At 30.7% G+C, this 19443-nt stretch overlaps 1 protein-coding gene across 4 annotated transcripts in view; it reads left to right on the top strand.

Moving 5' to 3' along the window:
- LOC129974995 (epidermal growth factor receptor-like) overlaps positions 1-19443 on the top strand; it is an 87007-nt gene that overhangs the window by 39684 nt on the left and 27880 nt on the right. Inside the window, exon 1 of one of the 4 annotated variants that reach the window (XM_056087848.1) lies at positions 11084-11230. The exons of the other annotated variants lie outside the window; for them this stretch is intronic. The gene's annotated coding sequence lies outside the window, so the exon portion shown is untranslated. Of the gene's footprint in view, positions 1-11083; positions 11231-19443 lie in introns of those variants that run through there. 4 annotated transcript variants of the gene reach the window in all.

Raw genomic sequence — 19443 nt, forward strand, 5'->3', positions numbered from 1 at the left:
ATTTTTGCACTAGTAGTTAAGCTTTCTTGCAGAATAATCCCAGGGAACCCAAGAAAAATATTTTAATTAATAGAAATATCTTAATTCATTTAATTATTAATTAGCGAAAATTGTAATATTATGAAGATATAAGCCACATTTCAATGGTGTTTTTAAGTAACGTCAGTAAATAAAGGATTAATACCAAAGAAGGGATAATAATAATAATAATAATAACTGTGAGAACAAGAATTTGGAATTGAAATAGATATATATCTTTATTGATAATAAATGAAAAGAGGTAGAATTTAACATTTTTCATGTTTAAAAAATAGCACTTATTATCGGAATACCGATCATTAATATTGAAAATTCGTATTTTTACTGTATCATTTTCCAGAATACACATCAATAATATGAAGGATTCATGTTCGTATTGTATTTATTAACGTATATTCTTCTTATGTCTGATTATTTATATTTTTAAGTGACAAAAAATTATCTTTTGAAAAATGATCAGATGTTTATAATTGAGACGTTGAATATCATATTCCATAAGAAAATGATTTATAAGATAATTTTTGAAGATTATTATGTTTTTTCTTTTTAGTTGAATATAACTTATAACTTTTTATTCTTACCAATTGTTCAGAGTAAAGCGATGGTGGCGGGGGGGGGATTAGGTTGCAGTTTCGCTACCTCCTCAGAAATCTCAACCATTTCTTTAAGAACACAGAAATTACTCTATAGAAATCCTGTTTTTAAAGGTAAATGCCCTTTTCTCTCTTTGTGAAATTCTGAATGTTTCTTAAAATAAGCATGAATAAGCAAGGAATTCGCTGTCAGCTTCGAAATTCAAACCCCCTCCTCTTCACTGTCATGCGAGAAAAGGATACCTTCTCATATCTGCTTTTGCGAGAAAAGATAAATCATAAGAATCGTCTGCAGACCAAAAATATAGACAAGCTCACTAAGAAAAATGCGCGCGAAACAATTCACCCTTCAAGAACTCATAGTTATTTTACCCAAAAGTTCAGTAAGGAACTCCCCCCCCCCACCCGTGTACCCTCTTCTCCTTTTCTTCTTATCCATCTTCTGCTAGAAAAATTTTTTCCCGAGTGGCTGCTTGTTCCCTGTTCTTTTCTTGAAGGGGGGGGGGGATCGAGAGCGACTTAGTGCCGACTCTGTTGAGGGAGGGAAGAATCATCTCATCCCTCCCTCTCCCTGAAGAAGGCGTTCGTAAATAACTAAAAAATTAAGAAAGAAGCAAAGAATAATAATAAAAAAAATAAATAAAATGCCCTCCTCTAAGAAGTCGTGACGCTCAGAATCCGCGGAGGCCTCACTTAGTGCTATATAATACATCTACGTGTTGGCAACACTGGGGTCACGACGATTTTTTTTTCCCATCTGCCTTTGAAAGCTTCAACTTTTATTTATTTATTCATAACGTCGTGAAGGGCAAATTTTTTCACCGATTATGATCGCTGTTTGTTAGGGTGATAACAAGTTTTGGTGAAGAATTTCACAGCATCTTTTTATTTTTGATAAAAAAATAAATAAAAAGAGTTTTCGATGTGGTGTTAAGTTGACTATGATTACCTACATTAAAACGGTGGAATTCAGAATGAGACGGATTGAAGAACGCCTCCTTCATTTTTTTCCCCACTCTGTCGGCATCGCTAGTCAAAAGAAAGGCCGAATTAAAGGTTTTAGCTCATAACGAGTTAAATTGGTCCTCTGGAATTGTGGTTTGGGATTTTGTTAAACTGAGCTGAAAGGTTTACGATAGCACCAATCAAAAGCTAGTTCTTTTGGAATATTCTAAGAATATTAAAGGCAGCGGTTATTCGTGGAGAAACATTCATACTTCTCTTCCAGCATAAATGTCGAAATATTTGAGATTGCAAACTCTGTAATTTGGTTTTTTCTCTCTTCGGTCAAACCAAAAGTCTCGGAATTATTCATTGCTGTTTTTTCCTATCCAAGAAAAGCACTGCCATGTTAATGTATTCTGTGTAATTAACTCTTAATTATTTAAGATAATAGTATTGTTTACGTAACCGCGCTTATTTTATGCTAAAAGTAATAATGTTGAAATAATATTTTAGTGCTAGTGGAAAAAAAAAATAGTTTTCGTTGGAGAATTAGTTAAAAACGTCAGATAGTCAGCTGAATTGTGGCCCCTTATCCCATTCAGTGGTTGCAGATATTTGGATCATTAACGTAAGTGTTAGTTAATAAAACCAATTCGGGTTCAAAATATTTGAAATTTGACGAGTAACAGGTTTAAATGGAATTCCGTTTCATTTATTATTATTAATTAATGCCTTATTTTTCACTTATTTAAAAAATTTTATTTAATTAAATTAAAATTTAATCCCCTATTTAATTCATTCTAAAATTAAAATTTTAAATTAACTGAGTATCTATGTTTTAAATTTGTTTGTTTAATGTGTTTTATTTTGAATGTTGAATTTCGTTTAATTTATTATTATTAATTAGTACCTTATTTTATTTATTTACCTTTTTCATTTATTTAATAAATTTTAAAATTAAAATTTTAAATTAACTGAGTATCTGTATTTAAATCTTTTTTGTTTGATGTATTTTATCTCGAATTTTTTATGTAATAATTTTAACAATGTAATTTTAATTTTAAATTGAAATTTTAAGTTTAAATTTTCCAAGGTTACAGTATATAGAAAATTGCGAACGACAGATCTTTGCCGATTGTATTTGAATATACTTTAGAACTGCAGGAAAAAATCTCTTGAAGCTAAATAATTTTCGCTTTTTGAATAAAATTTTACCATAACAAAACTAGGGGGCTTTTGCTCGCTAACCCCAATGTTGCTCTCGAATCATACATGTCCTAAAGTTAGTGATGTTTTCTAAGATGTAGATTCCCTCCCTTCAGACAACAAAAGTAAATGGGAACAAACTATTAAAAATGTCATGGAAAAAAAAGTCAACACCAAATAAAATAAATAAATAAAAGAAATGTTTCAGCATTAGTTAAAATTCAGAAGAAATCTCATTAAAATTTAAATTTCTCTGGCAGGAATGAAGAATCTAAATATTGATTCAATTTTTCATGTTTTACCGGTAACACAGCAGCTTCACGATCAGTTTTTCTTTTCAAATTGACCCATTCTCACTCGGTCTTTTTTCACAATTTTGTTTCATCTGATATCGCTGGATGCCCAATTATTGTTTAAAACCAATAATGTTGGGTTAACGTGCATATTGCTTGGGTATTCAATATGCTAGGTATTCACTATTGCTAGTTAAGAGCGGGAAAAAAAAATCTGTTACTAGAAAAAGATAAATAAACTGGAAAGAAATTAGTGTTGCCACAAATGGTGCATCTAAAAATAGAATTAGCAAATAATATTATTTTAAACTCATTTGTTATTAATTTGGTTTTCATTAAAGCTTTGCATTTCCTTTTTAGTCACCATTTCCACTTCAAGTGCAATATAAATGCTTAATCAATAATAATTTTCATTAAATATTTCAAACAATGCTGGCAAAACAAACCTCAAATGTCATGAGTCAGGTGACTGGCTATGTACCAATCACAAAGTGATCAAAACGATTACATAATTTTTTATATATATAATAGAGGTAATTATTATTTCTGTTTAAAATGCAATTCTTTTTTAATGAATTAATTTTTTTAGCAATTTAGAAATATTTTAGGGGTTGTTTAACTGAGCTTAATGGTACAGTTCGCAGCTTTCTTTTGCTGCCACTAACAATAAAAGGGTTTAATTTTTTTTGGTAAAGTTTTTTTTCTATTACACATATTTTAATTCTTAAAAAATACGCAGTTTATATCAATTTCTTTTATTATTTTGTACACATATTATATAAAAAAATTATTAATAGAACTCGTAAATATAATATTATGTGAGGTCGAACGATGTCTGTCCGTGAACGAAGCTTCTGAAGATTTTTTAAAAATGGCGGGAGCTTATCTTTGTAATTTGGAAGTGAAGTTTGGTCAAATGTTTTCACCATTGCCAACACTGAAGATAAACTTAGAAAGTATCAGCTATCCAAAATCGCCAATTACGATTTATTTCGATTCGCTAGATACTTACTTATTTGTTCGTCGTTGATAGAATGGAAGTTTTCTTTCTTTCTTTTTTAATTCTGTTTCTTTTTTAATCCTCTCTAAAATCTGAACTTAAGATAAGCGTTCCAGACAGCAAACATCAAGATAAAGAGCGACGCTTTGAAACTAAATAAAAAAATAACTTTTTAGCACCGAAATGTTGGAAGAAGATGGGAGTGCATAAGGTAATTGAAAAGCGACGCGTTCGACCTTGGGTATTAACGGAAAATTCAACTAAGAAGCCGACATGACAGCTTTCTAAAAAAAAGAAAAGAAAAACCAGATTATGATCGTGCACTTTTCATCCAAAAAATAGTCTGTGGAGATTATGTTCGGGTTCGAAAAAGATCCGAGTTTCATTTTCGTGAGCTTTTTGTTTCTGTCCATTTTCATTCCCTTTGTTGTTTCCGAGATGGGTACTCATTTAAGGGAAAAAAGGGGGAGGGTTCGAACTCGGAAAAAAAGTAACTCCAAAGCGGAGAATAAAACTGCTATTAAAAATGTTTTTCCGCGGTCAGGTTGCCGTGGGAAGATGGAACATCCGTACCCGCGGGGCCTCACGCATGTGACCACGTGATACCCACTTAGCCAATGAGCGCGATCTGAAGAGGCTGACGTCATCTGTCTTTCACGTGTGATGAGGGGGAATATGAAAACGATTAGCTCTAACTGTAGTGTTTAACATGTTTGGAAACCGTGAATCATCTTCATGCGAGTACTGGGAACGTCATGAATATTTATAAAAGAGGGAGAAAAGGGGGAGGGGCTTCTCGAAATCAAATTAATAACTAAAAACACGTCGTGAGCTCTTCATATTTATGTTACCCTGGGATTATGATGATTATTATTTGGATTGTTATCCATTGTTTATACATTTCAGAATGTATTTTAATTATTTTTCATGATGAGAAATATCTGGTGCCTGAAATAAAAAATAAATAAAAAGCTCTGGAAAGAAACATTCAGTATCGCTCTTCACTAGCAACAATGAACCTCATTAGTGTTGGGTAAAGAATTCACTGCTTAATTGAAATTTTCGGTTAATGAAATTGAACTATCTAAATTAAGCATTAAGAGGCCTATAGACATCAAAGTTTGAGAGATTTCTTTCCTATCTCTATCACAGCGTCGAAAACAGGATTTTTTTTTTCTTATTAACTTTAGTTTAATCTCTAAAACTCCCTCCTTTAATTGGGGGAGAAGGTTACTTTCAAAAAAACTGTTTTAATGTCTTTTGTTTAAAAAAAAATTAATTTAAGAGCAGTTTTAAGCAAAATTATAAAAAAATTACAAAAAGAATTTTTTAAAAACAACCTTGTACTCTGATTAGGCTGTTATTGATTTGGGATTTGACTGGCGTAGTATGGCTTCCGGGGTTTAGTTTAATATTTTCGCTCCCAACTGAGTGCATTCATTGACTTAAAAAATGAAAATGGCCCCCATGGCATGCATTCTCTCCCTTTATACCGACTCTGTTCCTCATCGCTACACCACTGCTAGTGAATATTTTTTCTGCAGCACGAATTGTGATTGTCATATTTGTCACAAAATGTCATATCATTAGTGATCTCATTTGTTGCATTAAAGTCTGGTATCGTTAGCTATGTGTGATTTTTGATGTATGTCATTTTGATGTAACAAAAGCGATGCTTGGCCTGTTTTAATTTGGCGTAATGCTTAGATGTTGTTGATTGAGTTTCTTAACTTTCTTCAAGTTGGCAAGTTGCGTTGTGATTGTTTGTGGCTGTTTCATCAGAAACTTTTGCTGAAAGTTTCGATTTAAATTATTTTAGAAAAGTGTTGATAGGTTCTGAGAGTTAAAAGAAATAAAACTTACTTTTCTCCTTATTTTCCAGTACGTTTAAATGGAAAAAGATTCGATATATATGTTCTTTCTTGTACAGAAAAAATATATATTCTGTCTGTCTGCTTGTTTATTTATTTGATTTGTGTGTGTGTATATATATATATATATATATATATATATATATAGAGAGAGAGAGAGAGAGAGAGAGAGAGAGATTTATCAACATATTTTGAAAATCATGCTAGGAATTTTATTTTAATTTTATTTCAGTTATCGTCTCTTATATCAAAAGGCCATATGTCAAAAATTTACAACACAATAAAGCATGCGATATTATCATATAATAGCTGGAACCATTGACGACATTTGGCATATTGTGACAATTTAAACGATCATATATTTCATTCAACAATTTAAGAGCAGATATAGATCATCTGTATAAATATTTTGCATTCATAAAATGTTTTTATATATTTGATTAAGACATTTTGACATTACAGTATTAAGACACAACAGTGACTTTATATTCCTCATCTAAAGATATAGAAACGCTGAATTCATATTTTCTGCAAGTTACACAGATTTTAGATTTTCCAGCGTTTATCTATTCCCCCTCCAAAAATTTGAAAGATTTGGCCGAATATATAAATAGTAACTAAGCATTATAAAAAAACTCGTGTCTCATTTTTATTCTTTTGCGCAAATGAAATTGTTATTCTATCGAGCAGTGATAAAGCTTTTATTCAAATCGTTTGATTCTAAAAGCTGCATAATTTATAGTTTGAATTCATCTTTTATTTTATTCGTTTATAGATTTCTGGATAAGGTCAGTGCTCTAAAGATTCCGGAAATATATGTTTAGAAAAACTTGGTATTTGCGGATTATTGAACAAAGCCGAAAATGTCAGAAAGCCAGAACCCAGAAGTTTCACAGTAGCGTGACTCAAATAACTCAATTATTCAAAATATGGCTTAAGCCATTGTATTTTTATCAGAAAAAAAAGTTTGGAATTTGTTCTGGAAGAATGGCACATTCGCGACTCCTTTCACTATCGTCTGCACTGATTCTAGGTTTCCCAATTACTTTTGTTTCCTGAATCGATTTTGGAGCTTTTGAAAAAAACCCAAAAAAACAACATATATACACTTGCATTTTTTTATTCAAAAAATATTTTAAATTTTCTCAATTTTGTAAATGTAAAGGTATTTACTTACTTATACATTATGAAAATTCTTGGAATAATTTTTATATAATTACAATTTAAAAGTAATTTCTCCCAAAATATTTATTATTTCAACTGAATTATTTTGAAAAAAAATTTGGAGCTTGAATTTTTACAATACATATTTAAATTTAAAACCGATAACAATTGTTTAACATATCTATTTTAAATTTTTATTGAATGTCAATTTTTCTGATATGTCAACAGTTTGAGGCGTTGAACTTTTTGTCGAAATATTGAAATCTCATTCATACAAATACATAGTTGTAGTACTTTTATTCCTTGCATTTTATGGAAGATAATTTTCCTTTTGAAAAATGCTTGAATAATTTAATTAATTGATTAGGGTAAGAGTTTAATAGAGTAATATTAAATAATATTAAAATAAAAAAAAAACTAAAGAAAAAAACAATTCAGTAATTTGTTTCTTCAATTAAGTTTATCGTATACTTCTAGCATAAATTAAGTTTAAATGTTAACAAATAATAGGAAAAATGACATGGTGATATATCTAATGTGTCCTAATTAATAAATTAATTAAATTGGCATAAAGGTCTAGAGAGGTGAGATTAAAATTGATCAAACAATTGAAAACCGGATTGTCTTGTCTAATTCGGACATCTTGTCGCTTTACACCGACACTAATGACAATATGAGCTTACACAAACCGGAAGTAAATATTCTAATGAACTGCGTTATCAAGAACTGGAATTATTCACGATGATAGAGTTAATACTTAGTCATATTTTACAGTAAGGAAGTTTGAAATCTTTTTTTTTTTTTTTTTTTTTTTTTTTTTGTAGTGTGCAATTTATTTCTAATTGCTGGGATTAATAATTGCTAAAATTTTCAATTAAATATTTTATGTAATAAGGTCTTAATAGTTTTTTCAGCAAAATATTTTTTTGACCGTCAATATTAATATATAATATATAATCATCCTGTTTTCGAAGCCCTACGCCGTTCTATTCGTTTTACAATACATTCGCCTTATTTTCAGTCAGTTCTCCTGAATATATATTTTCTGAATCTTATGGATATATTTTACTATTTCTAGCCATTTAACAATGTAATATGATTTTTATTTTAAAACATAGTAAAATTTGACTACCAGCTCAGGTGTCGTCCTTATCATCTGACCGCGGTTCAAAATTACGAGGTCCGTTTCAAAAGAGCCTTAAAATAGAACGTTAATATAACTAAACTAAACTAAAAGAAAGAGAAGAACAGAAATGAAAGGGGAGAAAGGTAGTAGGGAGAATTAAACGGAAACAGTATGCTTAAAATTGGAACTGTCCTGAGACTTGTGCTCAGGTTAGTAATTTCTAAAGCAAAACAGTGTTATGTCTACCTATTTTACCATTTTAATCATTGTTCGTGAATGTCGAAATACACCCTTTCCCCACGAAAGCACACACACGCATTAAAAAAAAAGTGGTATAAACCTCATTTTTTTATATTATTTGTCCTCGGATTAGGAAACCTTCCACGCTTTTGCGCATGCGTCAGGATGTATTTATTCAGTAAAAACAACGCTGACAGGAAAAATGAAAGGAGATGTTTACATTTAACAGTAAGGTAAACTCGGATTGTTCGCTGAGTTGGGAGGCGTGAAAAAAAACTGCGGTTAACTTGTAATATTGTTAGAAAAAGTACCAATTTACAATAAAATGCTTTTGAGCAATTTTGACTTAAAATAAGTGATCTAAACGTTAAATTATCATAAGTAAATGGATGATTTCTTTTCTTAAAATTTGGTAATCCCCCTTTTTTGCATTATAATAATTTTTTTATATTAAATTTGTTTTTTGTTGTTGTTGAACTTTTTGAGATTAACTATAGTGGATAATCTCGGAAACACATTTAATGATATCTAAATTATTTTTCGGGCCACTCCTAAGAGGGTTTTTTTTTTTTTTTTTTTTTTTTGCCTCTTGAATTAGCTACATAAGCAATCAAAATGCAATCAATCCATGGTGAAAAACGACACGATATTCATATATATGGGGAAAAAAATTGAAGGAAAAAAATATCTAATGGAGCGGAAGTCAAGGTCGAAGAATTCCTAAAATCCGCTTATCCTTTCACATCTCGCCCCTTACCCAGGTAGAATTGTTGAAAAGTGATGGTCTTAGAATACTGATCGTTTAAATTTCATTTATTATACTATTTGTGGTATAAATCAAGGTATTAAAGGAATTTTTTCTTAGGAGAGATATGAAATTTTGACGTATAACTTAAAAACGGAATTGTTATTATTTTCATTTAGTACGAAGCCAAGACATTTTCTCAACTTCGGTGGGACCGAGCGTCAAAAATAAGGATTATGCTAGATGATACTGGATGCTTGACCTTTTTAGAGACGTCCCAGTCGAAGATATATATATATATATATATATATATATAATATTATATATATATATATATATATATATATATATATATATATATATATATATGTATATATATATATATATATATGTATATATATATATATATATATATATATAATATTATATATATATATATATATATATATATATATATATATAATATTATATATATATATATATATATATATATATATATATATATATATATATATATATATATATATATATATATATATATATATAATATTATTTTATGTGAGCAGAATGCAGTTGTGACCAGCAGTGAAGAGACTTTTTATCTTTTTAACTTCTTTTTAATCCATCGGGAAAGCATAATTATTTACAAGCAGAGACGCGGACAAGACGTCCGCCGCAGCGCAGTACAAAAGCCGAAGTGGGGAAAAAAGGGGCCGAAATAAATTATCCCTCGCCTTATATAACCTTAGATTTTGATATGGAAAATATTTCTTCATTGTGCTAATATATTAATAAGATTGTGATAGGGATTTCTGACACATGTCAATCACATGTAAGGGAAACACAGGGATCTTTTAAGAAAGAATGTGCTTACTGGACATTTTTACCCCTTCACGCCGAGCGTGTGAAAATATCAGCGTTTAGCTGACTAAGCAATTTTATAAAGCTTCTCTTGAATTAATTAAGTAGAGACAGTTGAATTGGATCACGAAATAAGAGAATATTTTTTGAATGATGTTACTAAGCTAAATTAAGATAAAATCTTGGAAATTAATTAAATTGAAATTAAAAGTTTAAAATATCATTACATATATATATATATATATATATATATATATATATATATATATATATATATATATATATATATATATATGCTTTTCCTTTCTCTGTCATGCCTATGATCATTGAAACTGTTTTAATTCTAATTCTGTCAGTTCTATTTTGGCCGTTGTGCGACATGATTGAATGCTACCAAAAAATATGAGGCCTTGATTTCAGCATCGAATAAGCGAAAAGAAAACGAGACATGTTTACGGAAGTGCTTCATATTGTTTTGTTAATGTCGTCTGCCAAATGTGGGCGTCCACGACTGGTGAGAATGATCTTTTTTAATTCTCCATGACCATCACCGCCGTTTAAAAGGAAACTGAACTTCACTGTCCTTTTTATTCTAATACCAATGCGTTCATCTTTTGGAAGCGTGGGTGTTGTTAAATTACGTAACCAAATAAATCGGTTCGTCCACCGTCCGCTGAGTTTTTTTTTAAACCCTCTTAACTGGCCTAATTAGTGGCTGCAATTCATTCAATTACGATCAATTGATAGAGGCAACATGGAATGGCGGTCGGTTGTGTCCACTTAACAAGATAAATAAGAAGATTGTTGCCAGATTTCATTCCGTATTTCCTCTTTATTTTCTAGCGGTTCCCCCCCTTTTCTTTTAATTTGTTTTCTCCAAGCTGTGGAACGTTTTTTGGAGACAAAAACAATGGCTGGTATAATTCTTCCAAAAAAGCTACGGCGATTGCTCACAATTTTCGTACGTGCGTGTGATCCGAAAAAGTTTGCCGATCATCAACAAAATGCCTCGGAAATTTCGCCTCTGTGTGTTGTTACTGTGGAGGAAAAAAAGCTTTCGAGGCTTATTTGCTGACTGATATAATAGAATAATGGTTCCGCCACGTTGGTTTTGATAAGAGATAGATTAAGCAGTTAATATGAAAAGGTAGGTTATTCACTTTGGTTTTTGTATTCTTTGTCTGCTAAGCGGCAGTTTCATGACTGCGTTAGTCCGTTGTTATTTTTGATATGCCACGGCAAACGAAGATAGCAGACGTTTAATAATATTTAATGCTTATTATTCGCATAATAATTGCCTTACATGAATAATTAAGTGGCATTTAAATTTTATAGAGAACTTACACTTCATTACTGAATTTAATTGGTCGAAGTTGCTGGATGCATTATCATTTTATTTTCATTTTTTTCATTAATTCTATAATTGCTTATTTTATTTATTTATATTTATTTTATCCATGTTGTCCTAATTTTGGATCTCATATCCTTTAGTGAGCTCAGAGCTTAAAGCATGAGAACTTGGAAATTTTGTCGCTAATATATTTTATTGCTCTTTTTTTTTTATCAAATAGGATCAATTTTGGTATCATTTTGTTTTTGTATATAAATACAAAAAAAAAAAAAAAAAAAAATGTAATCTTGCAAGCATTTAATGTGAAACGATGTTTTATTGAAAAGATTTATTATCGAAAGTTTAACTAACAGTTATTTTAAGATTATATATATATATATATATTATTACAACATGGTATTAAAAATAATTTAATTTTAAAATTAATCATTTATCAAATAAGGAAGAAAGGTCATACATTTTATAACATTTCTTGAGTATTAATTATACATTTATTATTTTGGTCGATTTGTATGCATGTAGATAGACATTTAGTTAAAAAAAAATTGAGCCGTCGTCTGATGTACTGGTTGTCTACGGATATTAAGTACAGTATTATGAATCAGATTCAGTGAATTATTAGTTAGGATGATCAGAGTTTTCTTATGAATGTTTTAATAAATAAAATGAGTTCGAAATATTTCAGTAAAGACCATTGCGTCTTGAAAATAATAATTTCTTGGTTCCTTTTTATCATTATTTAAATTAAAATCAGATAATCTGTGTTCTGTTAAATCACCAATTATGGATAATTCCATGATATCATTATCTCAAGGCAAGGTATTCTCCTAGTAAGTATTGAGAAATAATTTACAAATTTTAAAAATGGAGAGGGGGACGTCTAACTGTAGTTTTGTGTCGTAAAAACGAAGTATTTTATCATTACATTGTTTATGAATGAATCGAGAACAACATATGAAGGGAAGCGCAACATAAACAGGGTTTATTGAAGAAACGAATGTAAGAATACATTAATTAATTTATGTAATTCTCCTCGTTAAAGACATTTTTCGAAGCGGGTTTTTAAAAAAAAAAAAACATTTTTAGGGATGTTTTATTGTATATGCTTAATATATTCTTTTTCTCCGCTTCTTTCAAAATATAATTTCTGTGACTTTATTATATATCCGTTTGACCCGACGAAAATCGCGAATCTCTAAAAAATGCCAAATGAGCAATTCCTTGTTTAGCACTTAATTAATTTTGGGTATTCCACGCTTCGAAGTTGTGCAATGACCAACCGTTAATTTAGCATAGTCTCTACGATAGGACGTTTGCCGATCATTCGCATAAAGGTCATGAGGTGGAATTGTCGAATCTTTATTTTTTTAAAAGTCACTCTACATCCTTATAATCCTTAACATCACGTGAAAGCTCAATAAAAGACATCTGATGCTTAAAGTAAAGACTGCAATTCTTTATAAGGACCTCTACATTTACTCTGTATCCATTTCGGTGTATTTATATAACATTCCGAAAGCTTCGGTTACCCTGTACTCGTCCGTTATATTGTAAAATTTTGTTTCTGGAACCACAACCGTAACTAAGTGCTTAAAGTATGAGGAGGTATGATGTTTTTTGGCTTTATTTTCAATAAGGTGAATACAAATCAATCGCTCCAACTTTAAAAAAATGTTTTATATTTTCACTTTCTCGTATACGTAGTAAAGAGAAAGTATAGTAATCAACAAAAAAAATTCGAACTCGAAGTTTTGACGAATTTCCGCGTTTTAAACCTCCCTGAGATCGAAAAACATATTTTTGGAAAATGTCCGTCTATCTGTCTGTTTGTGACGAAGATAACTCACGAACTTGTTTAGTTAGACGCTACAAATTTGGTATAGGGTCTTTACACCAAATTTCCAGATTTCTATCAGATTTTGTGTAAAATCTATTCTAAGGAAATCTGTCCGATTGTTCGAATATAAGTAAATATGATATCTACAAAACGAAGAGAGTTAGATATATAAAGTTCGGTACACAGATTTAACATCTGTAGTGTAGAAACCTATCAAATTTTGAGTCAAAACCAAGAACGGGTTGACCGTCTTTCGGTGTGTACTTTCAGAAACATTTAAAAGCAATAATTCAAAAACACAGTGACTTAAATTTAGCAAATTACGTATGAGATTTTTTAATTACAAGTGCAGCTTTGTGTCAGTTTTTTTATTTCGATTGGTTGAAAAAAAACAAACATATAAAATACAAATTTTATTTTTGGATACTATTAACTCATGGCAGAAATTAATCGCCAAATAAACTCGCCAAGGATCGCACAATATGATTCAGTTAAAATACTAAATTCACGCCAAAGGTTAGTGTTTCGTAACTATTGTACGCTAGTGTCATGCAAGGCATTCTCTGAAATGACAAGTTTATTAGAAATTATGCGAGAAAGTTTTGAGAAGATCACTTTCGCTGGTTTACTTATGTTTAATTTATTGTATAAAGCATTTATGTATAGAAATGCACAAAGATAATGTGCAACTAGATTGTTTTATTTTATAATATAACAATGTCGTACACCAAGCATTAGCAAACGTAATATTATTTTCTTAGAAATCTATCGGAAGAATATTAATTAATATAAAATGGAATAATTTATTTAATTGGGACCACATTGATCATGAGATCAAGGTACCAAATGATAATTACAATAAAACCGCGACTCCATTTGCGGTTTAATGACCTCTAATCGACATTCTTATGTCCGTAGCCTCATTTGGAGCCCTAACAATACTTTGCTTTTTGACCTTAGGAGTTACAGGCACGCTTTAAGTTTTGACTGTGGTTTCAATTCCAGATTGTAATTCGGAATTAAGAAATGTTTTTGAGATCTTATCCTCCTTACGTCACTGCCTAGGCTAGTTTGTTACTAACCCTAAAGAGCAGTATCGGCCCAAAATGTGGGTCAAGCTGGCAAAGTGAGGCCTCCTCTCGAATGAGGGCAAGCGTGCTCACCATGTGCTGACCATTCGGTAAGTTTGCTTTTTGGGTGCATTCGGAATGACGCGGCGGTTGTTTGGCTGTTATAATGCTAAAAGCTTGCGTGCTTTTCTGTCCTTTTGTAAGATATTGAAGGATGCTATAAAAAAGATTATTTAGGTTTTAGGCCGTGACTTCCCGAATTCGTAATTCTTTTCTTATTGGCCGGGTGTAGATTTCGGATTGGGTGTTTGTTGGATTATGTGCATTAATATTTACGTATGAAATTGTATAGATTTGTTTAGAAATTGCAAAGTGTGTGGGTAAAGAGGCCAGTGAAAACGGTTTATCCTTTGCTGTGCACCAATATTTTTTTTTTTCGATGGAAATTTGTTTTAAACCCAGAAACATCGCAACATGACAATGTTTGAAGCTTCGTTCGTCTGTTTTATTTTTAATGTTTACGTTTAATTATATAGCACCAATAACTTGCACACAGAATATATGTTTGTGTGTGTATGTGTAATATCTCTAAGTCTAATTTAAATCTTAATTTCCAAATTTTTATTTTAATATAGCCCCTGTTAACTTCAATCTAAAATGGTCTCTTATTTCCTGATCCAATTCTTATGTTTTTTATTTAATTAATTAAACACGCGTTCTATAAAACTGCTCATTTCAGCATTTTCCTGTGCTCCTAATGAAGAGATAAAAATCCTTAATATTTGCAACATTCTTTTAAAGATACTTAAATTTCCCTTTCTTAATACCTGTGTCAGAAGAAATCCTTATCAAAATCTCATATTAAAAATCACTGAGGGAAAAATTTTGGCCTCTTTTGCTTTTCTGTCGCGATGTAGACTGACGTAGCTTTTATTACTTTTTATTTGTACAAATTATGCTTCCCGGGATAAATTAAAGTTTTTAAAAATTTCAAAAGTTTCTTCTTCTCGGCCACGGATCTGCTAAAATATATTTACACACACACATACATACACTATCATTACGACGAGCGAGAATATAAATCCAGCTACCGAAATAATGAAAAACATTGTTGTAAAATATACTTAAAATATTTTAAAAAATGTATTGAAATTAGAGAAAAGATTTTATGGAAGTAAAATTGAAAATGAAATATGCCCCGAAATTTATTGAAGGAGAAATGGTAAAAAATAATTATCTAAAAATTGCCAAATACCTTCTTTTTGTTCTTACTTTAAGTGTAGATATGTAAAATAACAAAGAAGAATGATATCTATAAATAGTTTCGAAGATTAACAGATTTGCTGTCAAAGATAACTTGGGATTCCTGCTTTTCAAAATTCCTTTTACCTTTCGGTCGAAGGTTTATCCCTAAGTTCTTAACATTTTCCGAAGTACACATTTCCTGCTACCTTCTTGCCTTAGAAGGAAAGTTCTGTAGATTCGGTATCATGTTTACACCAGTTTAATAAACTCGAAACTTCCGCGTGTTTCTTTCGGAACAGAAATCGTCTGCAGCATAGATATGATCGGTTTCGGAATGCTGGAGGCTCTTTTCGATCGCAGTCGTATTAATTTAATGGGACACCTTGTCTGGTAGAATGGCAGTTTACGATGGCGTGTTCTTCTGCGATTCGTTTTGTATCTTTAAAAGAAATGATGTATTGAATTCGGCTTTCGGAAGATTTGATGTAGTTTGTTACAGCTCATAAATATGATGTCCTGGAGATGTATGTCGCATTATTGCCGAATGGATATCTGTATGCATTTTGTTATTTGTTGATAATAAAAAGCTTTGCATTTTAAACTGCCACGAAGAAGAGCTTAACTATTTTTGGTGTTATTATTGATCTGTATTGCTTATTGTACTGTAGATTGGTAACATTTTTCAATTTAAAATATTTTTCGATGGTTTACTAATATTGGATTTCTTATTTAACCGGGCAGATACGAAGCATTAAAACCGCGAGAATCCTTTATTTTTGTGAAAAGGCACTGTGATAAGGATTTATTTTTCTCAGCTCCTGGCAAAGACAATCACATCGTACAGTAAGTTTGAAATATTAGTTGTAAGTCAAACGACGTTCAGATTTATGCTTGTTTCTTGTTATCATGTGAGAATATGATGTTTTAGTTAGGGGGTTTTGAAGCTCGAAATCGCATAGGCAATGAATAAAGCATAAATGGAAATTTTCATCATCTTTTAATCACATATATATTTTTTTACCTGCTTTTACCAGTATTACATTATTATTATGTATGCTTCTTTGACTGCAGATGCGTTTTTAAAAGTTTGACGTAGAACTATGACATCATAGCTGTTATTTCATCTCAGAATCGGTCGAGCTCCAAAACTTTGTTTGCCAGCTAGGAAAACTAAAAAGGAATATATATATATATATACACAGAGAGAGAGAGAGAGATGGATACAGAAGCCTCGTGTGTGATTATTTCAAACCAGTTTAAACTGGTTAATGACTTAAATTAATTAAGACAAATAATGACTTAAAAATAATAATGTTCTCACATGATAACTTGAAATTTGCGATTGTAGATTTCATTTTCATTTTTTTAAATTTTCTTTTTTTTTTCTCTCCTTATAAAAATAATTATGCACATAAAACTGGAAATTTTAATACATTTCAATCTTTTGTAAAGAATAGTACTTTTACACGAATACTTTAGAGAACAATATTAAAAAAGTTAACTCGAAGAATTGAGAATCAAAGTGATGTTGATATTTTTAAAACAGTTTAATTTTTTCTGTTTTAAATTTTGGAATCACAGGTCTCATTTTCAGGTTTTTTTTTAACGGTTATGAAAACGATACAATTTTATAGTGCTTCTTTGCCTTTCAAATTCTTCAATATATCGTTGCTAAAATAGTTTAAATCTATATGATCTAGTTACTTATTTTTTTTTTTAAATCCAAACATTTTCTTTACAATTAATTTGTTATTGATTCTTTTCCATTTTTATGTAACTATATCTGAATTTTTAATTTTACTTGTTGTGATGCCCCCCCCCCCTGTCTCTGGGAGTGGATGGAAAAGTAAGAATACTTGACCTAATTTAATGATAGGAATCAAATCATCGGGAATTAAAGTTGAAGAATTATTGAATTGATCAACTTGTTTTTAATGAACTCGGATTCTGTGCTCAGATTAGAAATTAGATACAATTTAAATCCTATTTTTCTGGATGTAATTTCCTCCCCCCCCCATTTTGATATTTATTCTGTAGTTCTCATCGACACTGTAATACAAAGAATTTTAAAGCGCATTGATGTAGCAATTGGTATTTTAATCATGCATAATTATTAATTAATGCAATGGTTTAAGAAGATACTCAAGAGCATCATAAAGTTCCATTGTATTTTAATAGTTTATAATGCCACTGTGTAAAACGTTGTGTGGTTTCCGTAGTTGTTTAGATGAATAAATAGCTCCCGGTATAAAATAGTAAGCCCCCTAGTAATATTTAGTGAAAAGTGAAATTAAGGCAATAACAATAATAGCCATCGAGGGCTTCTCTCAAGACTGGTGTCCGAGGCCTCTGTATCTTTCTTTGCTATCCCACTATGCTCTGTTTTATTAGGAATGTCAAATTCCTAATAAAACAGAGCCTAGTCGTACATATTGAATCATAAGCGGCATTTTATTTGATTGGGTTATAAGTAAAAGAAAAAAATATATTTACTAAGGATTTTTAAGGTAAATGCCAAGGAAATTAACCTTAAAAGAAGAAAGCGATCTCAAATTATGTGAAAGAAAAGGAAAAAAAAAAAAATCTTGTCTGCATCTTCTGAAAAATTCCTGCAAGATGAATAAAACAGGCTCCATGGGAAAAATTTTTCCTCAAGAACTTCTTTTATGTTTTTTACCTGTACATTCCGCCACTATCATCATCTCGAACGAGCTCTCCCGCTGTTCCGAAGAAGAAGCGTTGCTTTGTCCGACTCGCGCAGACGAAATTCCAACCTTTTCAAACAGCAGACGATAGCAGCAGAAGGAAGCAACAAACCAACTCGAGCAGCGCGGCTCGTTGCCCTCTGGTGGTCTACAAGCAAAGGTCAGCGTCCGTATGTGTGGCTGGACACAAATCACGATATCTCGAAAATAACACAGAACAATGCAGCGCGACAACTCTTCGAAGAGGCGCTGTTCTGTTGGAAAGCACACGGGGATTCATTAGCGGCAAAATGGTAATTTGATTGCTTGGATTTGGGAAGCGTTCCATCGTCTTTGTTTGATTGCTCATTGTTATTTTTTTGCCATCTCTTTGTTATCCTCGTTTAGGGACTGTCGTTATATAATATTTGCGATCGCTGGAATGGAAATCTCTTTGTCCATTTGTGAAACAGCTTCTATCTGAAGAGAATTAAACGTTGTTGCCATCATTCGTGTTTAAGTGTCCCAATGTGTAGGTTTCGGATATATAAGATTTTTTAGTTTTCTTCTGGCAAATTTTTCTTGTGTTCTTACAGAATGTAAAACATAAGAATACTTATTTAACTTTTATGCTATAAATACATAGATTTGTACTGAAACTTATGCGATAAAGATTAATATTAGGTGTTACGCAAAAGAACGCTGTTTAGAACTGTAAAATGTATTTTTTAAACTGTATGTTCCATCTCGAAATAGAGTCATGGAAACATTTGCAAAGGTGCGCCTTTCCGATTTTCAAAACTAGTAAGCAAAAATAACTGAGAGAGTCCTTTTGTTTGAAATATTACCTACAGTTTTGCAAGTAATTAGTTCAATTTATATTTTTTCTTAATTAATACACCGTTTTCCTATCCTTCGCCATTACTTTTATAACTTTCTTATTTAGTTTATTACTTACATTTGGAATCTATTCCCTTTCCTCGGCATTAGTTCAGCGATTGGGTTACATAATATTTTTAATTGAAATGGAATCGTGAATTGTTAGTAAGAGAATATATATATATATATATATATATATATATATATATATATATATATATATATATATGTGAAAGAAAAAAAAAAGAATGAGCAATAATATATATTTTTATCATGCATTTGGCATCAATATTT

Source organism: Argiope bruennichi, chromosome 7 (genome assembly GCF_947563725.1).
Source record: "Argiope bruennichi chromosome 7, qqArgBrue1.1, whole genome shotgun sequence".
In the NCBI taxonomy this organism is placed as follows: Eukaryota; Metazoa; Arthropoda; class Arachnida; order Araneae; family Araneidae; genus Argiope; species Argiope bruennichi.